The sequence below is a fragment of the Scyliorhinus torazame genome, chromosome 9, assembly GCF_047496885.1.
Source record: "Scyliorhinus torazame isolate Kashiwa2021f chromosome 9, sScyTor2.1, whole genome shotgun sequence".
Lineage (NCBI taxonomy): Eukaryota > Metazoa > Chordata > Chondrichthyes > Carcharhiniformes > Scyliorhinidae > Scyliorhinus > Scyliorhinus torazame.
Genome location: NC_092715.1, coordinates 199,524,573 through 199,540,971, shown reverse-complemented (window position 1 = coordinate 199,540,971; position 16,399 = coordinate 199,524,573). Strand labels below are relative to the sequence as shown.

Here is a 16,399-nt window from a genome sequence, read left to right as displayed (position 1 = left end):
TGTGCAAGTTCATATGGACTTCCCCTGTCACATCCTGATGGTCACAGTCCCTGGTCAGCACGGTGAGTTTCTCAACAAACTCGTCGAGCGAATCCCCCGAGCGCTGCCGGCAGGTAGAGAGCAGATGCCGGACGTGCACCTCATTGACGGGTTTGACAAACCACTTGCGGAGCAACTCAATCGCTTCCTCATAACTCGTCGCCTTTTCGAGCGTGGCGGAGATTCTGTGACTCACCCGGGCGTGGAGTAGACGCAGCTTGCGTGGCCCCAGGATGGGAGTCAATGGGCCGTCCTATATGCCTTGCCCCCTGCAGGCCTGCCCATCCAGGCCCCGCACTCTGGCAGTACCAACCTGGCCGTGCCAAGGGGAAGTGTATATCATGACCACCCGGGGACTACAATGGCCTCCGAGCCCCGCCACCCAACATGGTCTCCAAGCACACATCCCCCGCCATGGTCATCAGATCTGTCTCCATTTGTCACGTCACGCCGATGGGTGGGAACATTGCACATTCCCGGAAGATTCGGCGTTAAGTTGATTTTGAATATTAAAACTCATTTAAATGAATGGTAATCGGGTTCACACTCTTGCTGGATGTGAACCTGATTACTTCTGCTGGGAGGGTCCGGGAACATCGCAAACTGTTTGGTGCCTGTCGCAAATCCCATTTTGGGCCTCTTCTGGAATTTTCCCGACACAGGCCACCCTAAACTGGGTATTGTGCAATGAGTGAGGATTAATTGGCGAAGTTGTGGTGCGAGTTCCTTGAGGAAAGAGTGACCATAATATAGTAGAATTCTTTATTAAGATGGAGAGTGACACAGTTAAGTCTGAGACTAGGCTCCTGAACTCAAAGAAAGCTAATTTTGATTGTATGAGACATGCATTTGCTAGGATAAGCAGGCAAAGGATACTTAAGGGGTTGTTGGTGGATAGGCAATGACAGACCTTTAAAAACACATGGATGAACTTCAACAATTGTACATCCCTGTCTAGCGCAAGAGTAAGATGGAGACGATGACTCAACCATGGCTAACAAGGGAAATCAGGGATAGTGTTAAAGCTGAAGAGGAGGCATAGAAATTGGCCAGAAAATGCAGCAAGCCTGAGTACTGGGAGAAATTTAAAATTCAGCAGAGGAGGACTAAAGGTTTAATTCGGAAGGGAAAAATAGAATACGAGAGTAAGCTTGCAGAAAATATAAACACTGGCTTTAAAAACTTCTACAGATATGTGAAGACAAAAATAGGTCCCTTACAGTTAGAAACAGGTGAATTCATAATGGGTAACAAAGAGATGGCAGACTAGTTGAACAAATCCTTTGGATCTGTCTTCACTAAGGAGGACACAAATAACCTTCCGGAAATACTAGGGGACAGAAGGCCTAGAATGAAGGAGGAACTGAAGGAAATCCCTATTAGTCAGGAAATTGTATTGGGAAAATTGATGGGATTGAAACCCGATGAGTCCCCAGGGCCTGATGCTCAGCATCCCAGAGTACTTGAGGAAGTGGCTCTAGAAATAGTCGACACATTGGTGATCATTTTCCAGTATTCTAGACTCTGGAAGAGTTCCAATGGATTGTAGGGTAGCTAATGTAACCCCACTTTTTAAAAAAGGTGAGAGAGAAAATGGGGAATTATAGACCGGTTAGCCTGACATTGGTGGTGGTGAAAATGCTGGAGTCAATTTAAAAGGATGAAATACCTGAGCATTTGGAAAGCAGGGACAGGATCTGGCCAAGTCAGTATGGATTCACTAAAGGGAAATCATGCTTAACAAATCTTCTGGAATTTGTTGAGGATGTGGCCAGTAAAGTGGACAAGGGTGAGCCAGTGGATGTTGTGTATCTGGACTTTCAAAAGGCTTTTGGTCCCACACAAGAGATTAGTGAGCAAAATTAAAGCTCATGGTATTGGGGGTAATGTTTTGACATGGATAGAGAACTGATTGACAGACAGGAAGCAGAGAGTGGGAATAAACTGGTCCTTTTCAGAGGGGCAGGCAGTGAATAGTGGGGTACAGCAGGATTCAATGCTGGGACCCCAGCTGTTCACAATATACATTAATAATTTGGACGAAGAAATTGCATGCAATATCTACAAATTTGCAGACGACACTAAGCTGGGTGGCAGTGTGTGCTGTGGGGAGGATGCAAAGAGGCTGCAGGGTGACTTGGACAGGTTGACTGAGTGGGCAAATACTTGGCAAATGCAATATAATGTGGGTAAATGTGAGGTTATCCACTTTTGTGGCAAAAACAGGAAGGCAGATTATTAACACAATGGTGGCAGTTTAGTAAAAGGGGAAGTGCAACCTGACCTGGGTGTGATGGTGGAACAGTCGCTGAAGGTTGCCATGCAGGTACAGCAGGCGGTGAGGAAAGCTAACGGTATGCTGGCCTTCATAGCGAGAGGATTTGAATATAGGAGTAGGGATGCCTTGCTGCAATTATACAGGGCCTTGGTGAGGCCACACCTTGAGTATTGTGTGCAGTTTTGGTCTCCTAGTTTGAGGACGGACATTCTTGCTATTAAGGGTGTCCAGCGAAGGTTCACCAGACTAATTCCAGGATGGCAGGACTGACATATGAAGAAAGACTGGATCGACTGGGCTTGTACTCACTGGAGTTTAGAAAAATGAGAGGGGATGTCATTGAAACATATAAAATCCTGATGGGACTGGACAAGCTAGATGTGGGAAGAATACTTCCACTGTTGGAGACTTCCAGAACTAGGGCTCACAGCCTAAGAATAAGGAGTAAGCCGTTCAGGACTGAGATGAGGAAGAACTTCTCTCAGGGAGTTGTGAACATGTGGAATTCTCTACCACAGAAAGCGGTTGGGGCCAGTGATGCAGGATCAACTGCACAAAGACTTGAGTTGGGTACAACTGAGGCTTTATTGCTCTAAGATGTGTGGCCTCCCACAGCAGCTGGCGAAATGGCTGCAGCATGGAGGACACACATATTTATACTCTGCCTACTGGGCAGAGCCAGCAGGCAGGGACTACTAACGAACCTGTAGTACAGGTCCTACCATACATCACCTAATAGAGGTGCAACAGTGGTTTACCACATTCACTGTTAAAATTGAGTCCGGCGGGGGAGGTGGAGAACTATGTACAGCAAATGGTTTTCTTTTTACATTTACATTTACAATCCTTGACAGAGGGAGACAAAAAATGTCTTTTGCAGTCCAGTGGACCAGTTAGAGGTTTAACCGGTCCGGGGCCTTGATGTGCTGCAGGGAGCGACGTAATGGTGACGGCGATGCCGATGCTGGTCCGATGTCCGGTGCCTCCGGGAGCATGCCAAAATCCTCTTCCTCCTCGGGCGTGGGCAGGGGAAGGATGGATGGTCCCGGGGGGGGGGTTGCTGCTGGGAGCGCCGGGGGAGGGGAGGGTGGTGCCGGGCCGGGGGTGTGTGTGTGTGACCTGCTGGTGCCAGGTCCCTGAGGGAGACAGTATCCTGGCGGCCATCGGAGTACGCCACATAGGCATACTGGGGGTTGCGTGGAGCAATTGCACCCTTTCCACCAATGGGTCCGCCTTGTGGAATCACTCGTGCCTACGGAGAAGGACGGGTCCTGGAGCTGCGAGCCAAGTCGGGAACGACACCCCGGATGTGGACTTCCTGGGGAAGGCAAAAAGACGTTCATGGGGTGTGTTGTTAGTGGCGGTGCACAGCAGTGACCGAATGGAGTGGAGTGCATCAGGGAGGACCTCCTGCCAGCAGGAGGCCGGGAGGTTCCTGGACCGTAGGGCCAGTTGGACGGCCCTCCATACCATCCCGTTCTCCCTTTCTACCTGTCCGTTTCCCCGGGGGTTGTAGCTGGTCGTTCTGCTGGAGGTGATACCCCTGCTGAGCAGGAACTGACGCAGCTCATCACTCATAAAGGAGGATTCCCTGTCACTGTGGATGTAGGCAGGGAACCCGTTGGTGACGCCAAACGGAACCCTGAGGAAGTGATAGAGGCGGCCATCTGCCTCGAAGGCAGTGTATGGATGGTCCGATTTATGAATGGACAGCTGGTGGTAGGCGTATTTGAGGTCTACAGTTGGGAAGACCCGGTACTGTGCAATCTGATTGACCATATCAGATATGCGTGGGAGAGGGTACGCGTCGAGCTGAATATACCAATTGATGGTCTGACTGTAGTCCACGACCATTCTTGTTTCTCCCCAGTTTTAACTACTACCACTTGGGCTCTCCAGGGGCTGTTGCTGGCCTCGATGATGCCCTCCCGAAGCAGCCGCTGGACCTCAGACCTGATGAAGGTCTTGTCCTGGGTGCTGTACCATCTGCTCCTGGTGGCGACGGGTTTGCAATCCGAGGTTAGATTTGCGAAGAAGGAAGGTGGATCGACCTTTAGGATCGCGAGGCCGCACACAGTGAGGGATGGTAGGAGCCTGCCGAATTTCAGGGTTAGGCTTTGGAGGTTGCACTGGAAATCCAGGCCTAGCAGTAGGGCAGCGCAGAGGTTTGGGAGGATATTGAGGCGGAAGCAGCTAAATTCTACGCCCTGGACCATGAGTGTGACCGTACAGTACCCCCGGATCGCCACGGAATGGGATCCGGATGCCAGGGAGATTCTTTGATTGGTGGGGTGTACCGCGAGGGAGCAGCGCCTTACCGTATCCGGGTGGATGAAGCTCTCGGTGCTCCCGGAGTCCAGCAGGCAAGAGGTCACGTGTCCGTTGACTTTCACGCTGGTCGATGCGGTGGCCAGGTTGTGCGGACGAGACTAGTCGACGGTCACTGAGGCGAGTCATGGTCGGTCGTCGCTGGTGTCGGATGACGGGGAGCCCGGGGGGCCCTGGTCCTGGAACGCTGGTGGTGCCCATGTGCCGTAGAAGATGGCGGCGCCCGAAGATCCCGAGGAGGACAAAATGGCGGCTGAAGATCTAGAGGAGTACAAAATGGCGCGCCCATGGGCTGCACGTGGTGGGGGTTGAACAAGATGGCAGCGCCCATGGGCCGCACGTGTTGCTCGGGGGGAAGATGGCAGCGCCCACAGGCCGCGCTTGGTCTGAGGGAGATTAGATGGCGACGCCCATTGTCTGTAAACGAGGGGGGTGGGGGCGATAGTGGCAACTGCACAAGCCTGGCACACCGCGGCAAAGTGCCCCTTCTTGCCGCAAGCCTTACAAAGGGCAGCGCGGCCTGGCAGCATTGGCGGGGATAACATCGGGGACCCCCAGGGTTTGCTGGCTGGCGCGAGGCGCAGGCGTTTTGGCTGGGTAAGGCCCCCGCTGGGACGGCCGTCTGAGGGATCCACAATGCGTAGGAGGGGTGGGCCGCGCGGCTGGGGTTGTAGGCCTGAACGTTGCGCGAGGCAACCGTCATGGAGAGCGCTAGTTTCTTTGTCTCTGCTAGGTCGAGCGTGGCCTGCTCTAACAGTCGCTGGCGTATGAGGTCCGACCCAATCCCCGTAACAAGCATAAGGAAGTTTGAATGTTCAGTGGCCGTAACGACCTGACAGTCACAGTCCCGGACAAGTGGGATTAGGGCCCGCCAGAAGTCTTCTATGGACTCACCAGGGAGTTGAGAGCGAGTGGCGAGTACGTGCCTGGTGAAGAGCCTGTTCGTCTTCTGAGCGTAATTCTCTTTGAGAAGCATCATGGCTTCGGCGTAGTTCGGCGCGTCCTGTATTAGCAGAAACACGCTGGCGCTCAACCTCGAGTACAGTATCTGTATCTTCCGAGCCTCCGAGACAGGGGTGGACGCCAAGTTGATGTACACCTCGAAGCAAGCTAGCCAGTGTTGAAAGTCCTTTTTGGCGTCACTTGAATGCGGATCCAGCTGCAGGCGATCCGGTTGGGTACAACTGAGGCTTTATTGCTCGAAGATGTGTGGCCTCCCACAGCAGCTGGCAAAATGGCTGCAGCATGGAGGACACACATATTTATACTCTGCCTACTGGGCAGAGCCAGCAGGCAGGGACTACTAACGAACCTGTAGTACAGGTCCTACCATACATCACCTAATAGAGGTGCAACAGTGGTTTACCACATTCACTGTTAAAATTGAGTCCGGCGGGGGAGGTGGAGAACTATGTACAGCAAATGGTTTTCTTTTTACATTTACATTTACAATCCTTGACAGAGGGAGACAAAAAATGTCTTTTGCAGTCCAGTGGACCAGTTAGAGGTTTAACCGGTCCGGGGCCTTGATGTGCTGCAGGGAGCGACGTAATGGTGACGGCGATGCCGATGCTGGTCCGATGTCCGGTGCCTCCGGGAGCATGCCAAAATCCTCTTCCTCCTCGGGCGTGGGCAGGGGAAGGATGGATGGTCCCGGGGGGGGGGTTGCTGCTGGGAGCGCCGGGGGAGGGGAGGGTGGTGCCGGGCCGGGGGTGTGTGTGTGTGACCTGCTGGTGCCAGGTCCCTGAGGGAGACAGTATCCTGGCGGCCATCGGAGTACGCCACATAGGCATACTGGGGGTTGCGTGGAGCAATTGCACCCTTTCCACCAATGGGTCCGCCTTGTGGAATCACTCGTGCCTACGGAGAAGGACGGGTCCTGGAGCTGCGAGCCAAGTCGGGAACGACACCCCGGATGTGGACTTCCTGGGGAAGGCAAAAAGACGTTCATGGGGTGTGTTGTTAGTGGCGGTGCACAGCAGTGACCGAATGGAGTGGAGTGCATCAGGGAGGACCTCCTGCCAGCAGGAGGCCGGGAGGTTCCTGGACCGTAGGGCCAGTTGGACGGCCCTCCATACCATCCCGTTCTCCCTTTCTACCTGTCCGTTTCCCCGGGGGTTGTAGCTGGTCGTTCTGCTGGAGGTGATACCCCTGCTGAGCAGGAACTGACGCAGCTCATCACTCATAAAGGAGGATTCCCTGTCACTGTGGATGTAGGCAGGGAACCCGTTGGTGACGCCAAACGGAACCCTGAGGAAGTGATAGAGGCGGCCATCTGCCTCGAAGGCAGTGTATGGATGGTCCGATTTATGAATGGACAGCTGGTGGTAGGCGTATTTGAGGTCTACAGTTGGGAAGACCCGGTACTGTGCAATCTGATTGACCATATCAGATATGCGTGGGAGAGGGTACGCGTCGAGCTGAATATACCAATTGATGGTCTGACTGTAGTCCACGACCATTCTTGTTTCTCCCCAGTTTTAACTACTACCACTTGGGCTCTCCAGGGGCTGTTGCTGGCCTCGATGATGCCCTCCCGAAGCAGCCGCTGGACCTCAGACCTGATGAAGGTCTTGTCCTGGGTGCTGTACCATCTGCTCCTGGTGGCGACGGGTTTGCAATCCGAGGTTAGATTTGCGAAGAAGGAAGGTGGATCGACCTTTAGGATCGCGAGGCCGCACACAGTGAGGGATGGTAGGAGCCTGCCGAATTTCAGGGTTAGGCTTTGGAGGTTGCACTGGAAATCCAGGCCTAGCAGTAGGGCAGCGCAGAGGTTTGGGAGGATATTGAGGCGGAAGCAGCTAAATTCTACGCCCTGGACCATGAGTGTGACCGTACAGTACCCCCGGATCGCCACGGAATGGGATCCGGATGCCAGGGAGATTCTTTGATTGGTGGGGTGTACCGCGAGGGAGCAGCGCCTTACCGTATCCGGGTGGATGAAGCTCTCGGTGCTCCCGGAGTCCAGCAGGCAAGAGGTCACGTGTCCGTTGACTTTCACGCTGGTCGATGCGGTGGCCAGGTTGTGCGGACGAGACTAGTCGACGGTCACTGAGGCGAGTCATGGTCGGTCGTCGCTGGTGTCGGATGACGGGGAGCCCGGGGGGCCCTGGTCCTGGAACGCTGGTGGTGCCCATGTGCCGTAGAAGATGGCGGCGCCCGAAGATCCCGAGGAGGACAAAATGGCGGCTGAAGATCTAGAGGAGTACAAAATGGCGCGCCCATGGGCTGCACGTGGTGGGGGTTGAACAAGATGGCAGCGCCCATGGGCCGCACGTGTTGCTCGGGGGGAAGATGGCAGCGCCCACAGGCCGCGCTTGGTCTGAGGGAGATTAGATGGCGACGCCCATTGTCTGTAAACGAGGGGGGTGGGGGCGATAGTGGCAACTGCACAAGCCTGGCACACCGCGGCAAAGTGCCCCTTCTTGCCGCAAGCCTTACAAAGGGCAGCGCGGCCTGGCAGCATTGGCGGGGATAACATCGGGGACCCCCAGGGTTTGCTGGCTGGCGCGAGGCGCAGGCGTTTTGGCTGGGTAAGGCCCCCGCTGGGACGGCCGTCTGAGGGATCCACAATGCGTAGGAGGGGTGGGCCGCGCGGCTGGGGTTGTAGGCCTGAACGTTGCGCGAGGCAACCGTCATGGAGAGCGCTAGTTTCTTTGTCTCTGCTAGGTCGAGCGTGGCCTGCTCTAACAGTCGCTGGCGTATGAGGTCCGACCCAATCCCCGTAACAAGCATAAGGAAGTTTGAATGTTCAGTGGCCGTAACGACCTGACAGTCACAGTCCCGGACAAGTGGGATTAGGGCCCGCCAGAAGTCTTCTATGGACTCACCAGGGAGTTGAGAGCGAGTGGCGAGTACGTGCCTGGTGAAGAGCCTGTTCGTCTTCTGAGCGTAATTCTCTTTGAGAAGCATCATGGCTTCGGCGTAGTTCGGCGCGTCCTGTATTAGCAGAAACACGCTGGCGCTCAACCTCGAGTACAGTATCTGTATCTTCCGAGCCTCCGAGACAGGGGTGGACGCCAAGTTGATGTACACCTCGAAGCAAGCTAGCCAGTGTTGAAAGTCCTTTTTGGCGTCACTTGAATGCGGATCCAGCTGCAGGCGATCCGGTTGGGTACAACTGAGGCTTTATTGCTCGAAGATGTGTGGCCTCCCACAGCAGCTGGCAAAATGGCTGCAGCATGGAGGACACACATATTTATACTCTGCCTACTGGGCAGAGCCAGCAGGCAGAGACTACTAACGAACCTGTAGTCCAGGCCCTACCATACATCACCTAATAGAGGTGCAACAGTGGTTTACCACAGCCAGTTTGTTGGATATATTGAAGCGGGAGCTGGACGTGGCCCTTGTACAGCAGGCAGTGAGGAAAGGGATCAAGGGATATGGAGAGAATGTGGGAGTGGGATACTGAATTTGCATGATCAGCCATAATCATATGAAATGGCGGTGCAGGCTCGAAGGGCCGAATGGCCTGCTCCTGCACCTATTTTCTATGTTTCCATAGCAGGCTTTACACCAGAGAATCACCCCCTCTTTATAAAAATGGAGTCCTGGGGCTCTTTTGAAGAAAAATAAAGATGGACTTGCATTTACATAGCATCATTCGTGTCCTCTGAATGTCCCAAAGTGTTTCACAGCTCATTAAATACTTTTGAAATGAAGTCCCAGTTGTAACATTAGGAAACCAGTTTTGTTTTATTTTGATTTGTATTTTTTGCATTGAAAAAAAAAAAGCTATTGCAAAAAATACAGAGGCTGGGGATTGAGGGTGATTTAGAGATGTGGATCAGAAATTGGCTAGCTGAAAGAAGACAGAGGGTGGTGGTTGATGGGAAATGTTCAGAATGGAGTACAGTCACAAGTGGAGTACCACAAGGATCTGTTCTGGGGCCATTGCTGTTTGTCATTTTTATCAATGACCTAGAGGAAGGCGCAGAAGGGTGGGTGAGTAAATTTGCAGACGATACTAAAGTCGGTGGTGTTGTCGATAGTGTGGAAGGATGTAGCAGGTTACAGAGGGATATAGATAAGCTGCAGAGCTGGGCTGAGAGGTGGCAAATGGAGTTTAATGTAGAGAAGTGTGAGGTGATTCACTTTGGAAGGATTAACAGGAATGCGGAATATTTGGCTAATGGTAAAGTTCTTGAAAGTGTGGATGAGCAGAGGGATCTAGGTGTCCATGTACATAGATCCCTGTAAGTTGCCACCCAGGTTGATAGGGTTGTGAAGAAGGCCTATGGAGTGTTGGCCTTTATTGGTAGAGGGATTGAGTTCCGGAGTCGGGAGGTCATGTTGCAGCTGTACAGAACTCTGGTACGGCCGCATTTGGAGTATTGCGTACAGTTCTGGTCACCGCATTATAGGAAGGACGTGGAGGCTTTGGAGCGGGTGCAGAGGAGATTTACCAGGATGTTGCCTGGTATGGAGGGAAAATCTTATGAGGAAAGGCTGATGGACTTGAGGTTGTTTTCGTTGGAGAGAAGAAGGTTAAGAGGAGACTTAATAGAGGCATACAAAATGATCAGGGGGTTGGATAGGGTGGACAGTGAGAGCCTTCTCCCGTGGATGGATATGGCTGGCACGAGGGGACATAACTTTAAACTGAGGGGTAATAGATATAGGACAGAGGTCAGAGGTAGGTTCTTTACGCAAAGAGTCGTGAGGCCGTGGAATGCCCTACCTGCTACAGTAGTGAACTCGCCAACATTGAGGGCATTTAAAAGTTTATTGGATAAACATATGGATGATAATGGCATAGTGTAGGTTAGATGGCTTTTGTTTCGGTGCAACATCGTGGGCCGAAGGGCCTGTACTGCGCTGTATTGTTCTATGTTCTATGTTCTAAACATGGGGCGGGAGTTTATAGCCCTTTGACAGTGGGGGCAGGGCTGCAAAATGCTGTGTGCCGTTTAAATGTCCATTGACTTCAACGAGACCGTAAAAATCTGTCAGCATAAAATTAGGCCCATGGCAACTATTTCACACACAGCAAGATCCCCCAAACAGCAATGAGATAAGTGACCAGATAATCACTGGGAAGTTCCTCAGGGTTTTCCCTGGCAATTTTCAACTAATGTTGAGGCAGCCAATCAGAAAACCATGAGGAAACTCCAAGCCAATCAGGTGTCAGTGGCATTGGTTGAAGGAGATATATCGACGAGTAGAACGCCTCTCAAAATAAAGTACAACCTCTCAAATATCTGTTCTGGCTTCCAGCAGCAGCGAGTGAACACCGGTAAGCAACAAGTTGGTCTTTGTCAGCTGATTGTCAGGTAGCTGCACTCGATGGCTCATGTTTCATTTTGTTCCACTTTTAAAGAATGTCTGCACTGAGAATGTGGCAGAGACAGCAGGGCAGGGGTTGTCGAGGTTGGAAAGAACAGTGTGACTGGCATCAAATCCTGCTGCGTGTGAATCAGCAAATGAGGGAGGTAGAGACAACAAGAAAGAAAGAAAGTGAGAACGCCAAAGGAGGAGACAGAGAAGGGAAGAGATAGAGACAAACGGAAAGAGAGATAGAGAGAGAGAAAAATAAAAAGTGTGTGTGTGGGGGTGGGGGTGGGGGGGGTGACATACAGAGAAGCGAGGCAGAGAGGGGTGGAGAAAAAGAGAGAAAGCAACACAGATGGACGGAGAGGGGAAGAGGGGGAGCAGAGAAAAAAAGGGTGAGGGATGGAATTCTCAGTTCGTTCAGAGAAAGTCAAGAAAAGGGAGGTAGCACTGGTACTGAGCACTAACGCTCAACAGCCACAGAGTCACAAGTCAATTCAATGAGCTGACGAGTATGCACATGATAACATGCCTGAAATTCCTTCCTTATTTCTGTCGTGTTAGGCACACTGGTCTAACACTGGCTGCAGCTGGATGCAGCTTAGATCAGAAAGATACTCTAGACCTTGAAGTTAGTTCAATCAGGTTTATTGAACCAGTAGCACAGTTAGCACAGTTCTCTGTGAGTTCGACTCTCTGCTAACTTAAGTGTGGTTACTCTGTCTGACTGAACCAGACTAGCTCTTAGCCACGTGCTGTAGGTGTGAGATTGTAACAACACCCATGACTGGCTCTCTCGATGTTCATCAGTGGAAAGAGGCGGAGTGTGAGTGCCTCGTGTCTTTTATAGTCAGATCCCACCCCTGAGTGTCCTGCCTGCTTATTGGTCTTGTCCTGTTCTCTGTGTCCATTAGCTGTTTGTCTGTATATCATTATGTATGTGTCTGCATATCATGACATCTCCACTTTTTTAATGTTTGGATGACATATGTGAACGTATTTACAAAAATAGGCCAATATTAACATATATACATGCAGTGGATGAAACATATGTACATGTGAAAACAGCTGTCTAATGCGAGAACACAGAACATAGCAAACAGAACAAATGTTCATAAGTCCAGTCTCTGTGGCTTGCGTCTGATCCTGGTCGACCGCCGGAGAGGTGGTGGTGGGGACGACAGGGCCTTGATGGGCGGGATTGAAGCCTGACTGGTGGCCTTGTGAGTCGAGGTATCAGGAGGTGGCAAAACAACAGAAGGAAACGGAGAAGAATGTGGTTGCGGGCAGGCAACTTTGCTCAATGCCCGTCTGTTTCGTCACACAACAGAACCATCAGCCAGGCGCACAACGTACGAGGGGGGGGCAGCCTGTCGAACAACGACAGCTGGAGCTGACCAGGCTCCATCAGGGATCTTGACCCGAACAGTGTCTGACGGGGATAACACGGGAAAATTGGTGGCATGAACATCATAGCCCTGTTTTTGCCGGTCTCGGAGTTGGTGATCCAGGTTAGGCACGTGTATGGCTGGAAGTGTTGTTCACAGGTCCCTGTTCATCAGGAGTTGAGCCGGCGACATGCCAGTGGACAGTGGGGTTGCCCTGTACGCAAGCAGCGTAAGGTGAATGTCAGACACAGAATCCACGGCCTTGCAGATGAGCTGCTTCACTATGTGCACCCCTTTCTCAACTTTTCCGTTTGACTGCGGATAGTGTGGGCTGGAAGTGACGTGTTTGAACTGATACGACTGGGCAAACAGAGACCATTCATGGCTGCTGAAGCACGGGCCATTGTCACTCACGGCAGTGAGTGGGATACCATGCCTGGAGAACGTCTCCTTACAGGCCTTGATGACGGTCCGAGATGTGAGGCCTGAGAGCTTCACAACTTCAGGGTAATTGGAAAATTAATCAATGATTAACACGTAATCATGACCATTTGCATGAACGAGGTCGATGCCAACCTTGGACCACGGAAGTGTCTCCTTACTCTGCGCTGGCTGGAAGCGTTGACAGGTCGCACAGTTAAGGACCATGTTCACGATGTCCTGGACGATCCCGGGCCAGTAGACAGCCTGCCTGGCTCTGCGTCTGCACTTTTCCACACCCAGGTGGCCCTCATGGATTTCACAGAGCACCAAGCTCTGGAGACCGTGTGGAATTACAACCCGGTCCAGTTTGAGGAGGATACCATCAACCACCGTCAGGTCGTCCTTTACATTGAAAAACTGAGGGCACTGCCCTTTTTGCCAGCCATTGGCTAGGTGTTGCATAACACACTGCAAGAGGGGGTCTTTGGCTGTCTCCTCATGGATACGAATCACCTTCTCATCAGATGCCGGGAGGGTGCTAGCACACAGCTGCACCTGTGACTCAACCTGTGACTCAGTTTGCCGGATGACGTTCAGTGGTTCACTAGGCACGGTGATGGAGCGGGTCAGTGTATCGGCAATGATGAGCTTCTTGCCAGGCGTGTAGACCAGGTCAAAGTCGTACCTTCTGAGTTTGAGGAGGATGCGCTGCAACCGAGGTGTCATGTCATTAAGGTCCTTGTGGACAATGTGGACCAAGGGCCTGTGATCCGTCTCGACAGTGAATGTCGGCAGGCCGCAGACATAGTCGTGAAACTTGAGAATGCCAGTGAGAAGGCCCAGGCATTCCTTCTCGATTTGTGCATACCTTTGTTCAGTGGGCGTCATTGCCCTTGATGCGAGGGAACCGGTGCCCAGGATGATGTGTCTTCGCGTTGCAGCAGGACCGCACCGATGCCATCCTGGCTCGCATCTGTCGAGATTTTTGTTTCCCTGCCTGGGTCGACAAATGCCAATACTGGTGCATTGGTGAGCTTGGCTTTCAGCTCCAACCACTCTGCCTGATGGGCCGCCTTCCACTCGAAGGCAGTGCACCTCTTCACTAGGTTGCGTAGGGCCATGGTGTGTGAGGTCATGTTTGGGATGAACTTGCCCAGAAAATTGACCATGCCCAGGAAGCGCAATACCGCCTTCTTGTCTTGCGGGACCCTCATGGCCTTGACCTTGTCTGTGTCCGGGTGCACGCCCTGCTGAGAGATCTGGTCTCCTAGGAACTTGAGTGTCGACATGCCAAAGCAACATTTGGCCCTGTTCAGCTTCAGGCCATTGGCATGGACACGGCGGAATACCTGCTGGAGACGGGAAACATGCTCCTCAGGGGTCATAGACCATAGGATGATGTTTTCCACGTACACACGAACCCCTTTGGTGCCCTCCATCATCTGCTCCATGATGCGATGAAATATCGACGATGGCGAACGGCATACGGTTATAGCAGTACCTGCCAAACGGTGTGTTGAAGGTGCAGAGCCTTCTGCTGGACTCATCCAGCGGTATTTGCCAGAATCCATGTGACGCATCTAACTTCAAGAAAAACCGTGCATGTGCTATCTCACTGGTGACTTCTTCCCGCTTCGGGATGGGATAGTGTTCATGCATTATATTCTGGTTGAGATCCTGGGGATCAATGCAGATGCGCTGGTCTCCAGAGGGTTTTTTAACGACCACCATTGGGCTGACCCAGTCAGTCGGTTTGGTTACCCTGGAAATGATCCCCTGCTGTTGCAGCTCCTTGAGCTGTTCCTTCAGGCACTCCTTCAGCAGAGCCGGGACCTGGCGTGGTGCATGGACCACTGGCTTGGCATCAGGGCGCAGTAGGATCTTGTACCGATATGGCAAAGTGCCCATCCCATCAAACACATCTGTATACTGAGCGAGGATGTCGTCAATGCCAGCCTGAAGATCCACGTTGGAGGATATCGTTGAATAAACCCACTGCACCTGGTTTAGCTTTTTGCAGGCATACGCGCCCAGTAGGGATGTCCTGTCTGGCTTGACAATTTCAAAACGTTACCGTGCATGGGTACTCCGGTTGGAGATGAGTAGATAGCAGGACCCCAGTGCCGTGATGGCATTACCGTTATAGTCCAGGAGCCAGCAGGCTACTGGAAGGACCTTGGGGGCTTCTTGATGCGTTTGAAGTTTGCCTGTGAGAGGAGGTTGGCAGAAGCACTTGTGTCCAGCTTGAACTGGATGGAGCAGCGGTTGACCTGCATCACCGCACGCCATTCGTTCTCCGAATCCACAGCGGGGATGGACTGAATGCGAGATGAGTTAGGTGTGGCATGTTCACGTGTAGTAATGATGCCCACTCAGTAGGCGGACTCCAGACACTCGTCCTCTGGATCCGTTGTACTGCCAGGATCAGAATCCTGTAATCGTCGTTGCACATTCTGGACGCGCCATCGTCGAAATTGGGAGCACTGGCCTCTGACTGGTGGTGCAGACCTGCACAAGGCTGCATAGTGTCCAGGCTTCCCACAGTTTAAACATCGCCTGCCTCTTGCAGAGCAGTGTCCCTTTAAGTGGGCTGTCATAATATACACCAGTATATCATGGTGCAGACACACACACTGATGGACACACAGCAAGACCAATCAACACATACAACACCGCAGCCAATCACCAGTTAGAGCACACTCACTATAAAGACAGGGGGCATCAGAGTTCCCGCTCATTCAGGATGCAGCCTCCTAGAAGGACAGAGCTTACAGCTTACAGCACAGATCTTCACCATATGCTGAGTGCATAGACTGGTTAGGACAGGCATAGGTCTTTAGTTTAATCTAACATCGTGTTAACCCACAGTGAAAGTATGTTCAACAGTTTCTAACTTAATAAAATAGTGTTGTACTATTTTAAGTGTTGGTGGCCTGTATGTGTTCCACGGATCCAGAGCATCCAACACATCACGATACCAGTAGTTGAGGGATATTAGAACTTCTTAGACCTACCTGCAAGTGATCTGCCTTCCACCAGCATACAGCCATCCTGCAAAATGGACAGCGTCCGCCCGCCGCCGCCGCTCCGCATCACCGGTAACCTCGGGGCCAACTGGAAGATATTCAAACAACGCTTCCAGCTCTACCTTGAAGCCACAGACCGGGAAGATGCCTCAGACACCAGGAACATCGCTCTCTTCCTATCCACGGCCGGGGAACGTGCCATCCACATTTTCAATTCTCTCACCTTTGCTGATGATGAAGATAAATCAAAATTCAAGACGGTCCTCCTTAAGTTTGACAGTCACTGCGACATCGAGGTGAATGAAAGTTTCGAACGCTATGTATTCCAACAGTGTTTGCAGGGTAAGGATGAACCTTTCCAGTCCTTTCTCACCCACCTCCGCATCCTTGCGCAGTCCTGTAATTACCGGCCCACCTCCGACTCCATGATACGCGACCAGATCATTTTCGGTGTTCAGTCGGACCCCCTACGCCAGCAGCTCCTCGCGGTAAAGCAGCTCACCCTAGCGACCGCCATCGAGACATGCGTGCTACACGAACACGCCACTAGTCGGTATTCCCACATCCAAGCGGTTGAAACACGAGGCAGAACGGGTCCAAGCAATCGAGCAACTCCAGGGTCTCAGCCTGGATGAGGGCGGCCA

At 52.2% G+C, this 16,399-nt stretch overlaps 1 protein-coding gene across 2 annotated transcripts in view; it reads left to right on the top strand.

The window, feature by feature from the left end:
* Positions 1 to 16,399, top strand: part of rassf6 (Ras association domain family member 6) — a 123,421-nt gene that overhangs the window by 17,255 nt on the left and 89,767 nt on the right. Inside the window, exon 1 of one of the 2 annotated variants that reach the window (XM_072516973.1) lies at positions 10,864 to 10,883. The exons of the other annotated variant lie outside the window; for it this stretch is intronic. The gene's annotated coding sequence lies outside the window, so the exon portion shown is untranslated. Of the gene's footprint in view, positions 1 to 10,863; positions 10,884 to 16,399 lie in introns of those variants that run through there. 2 annotated transcript variants of the gene reach the window in all.